Raw genomic sequence first — 310 nt, forward strand, 5'->3', positions numbered from 1 at the left:
GTCCCACCTGCCAGCACCCGGCCCATATCCCTCCAAACCCTTCCTATTCATATACCCATCCAGATGCCCCTGAAATGTTGCAATTGTACCAGCCTCAGATAGAGCAGTTGTTATACGGCTAACACTGGAATGGATAATTTTGAAAATTCAGCATTGAGATGACAAATCCAGTCACATTCCTCCAGCTCAGGAAGATCCGACGGAATAATTATAGTCTCCGAGAGACACTTCTTCAAAGAGCACAGTGTGGCCAGGGCTCGGTGTCAGCGCCTCCTGTCTGGGAAACAATGCAATGCAGGAAGATACACCT

This window comes from Hemiscyllium ocellatum, chromosome 2, assembly GCF_020745735.1.
Source record: "Hemiscyllium ocellatum isolate sHemOce1 chromosome 2, sHemOce1.pat.X.cur, whole genome shotgun sequence".
Taxonomy (NCBI): domain Eukaryota; kingdom Metazoa; phylum Chordata; class Chondrichthyes; order Orectolobiformes; family Hemiscylliidae; genus Hemiscyllium; species Hemiscyllium ocellatum.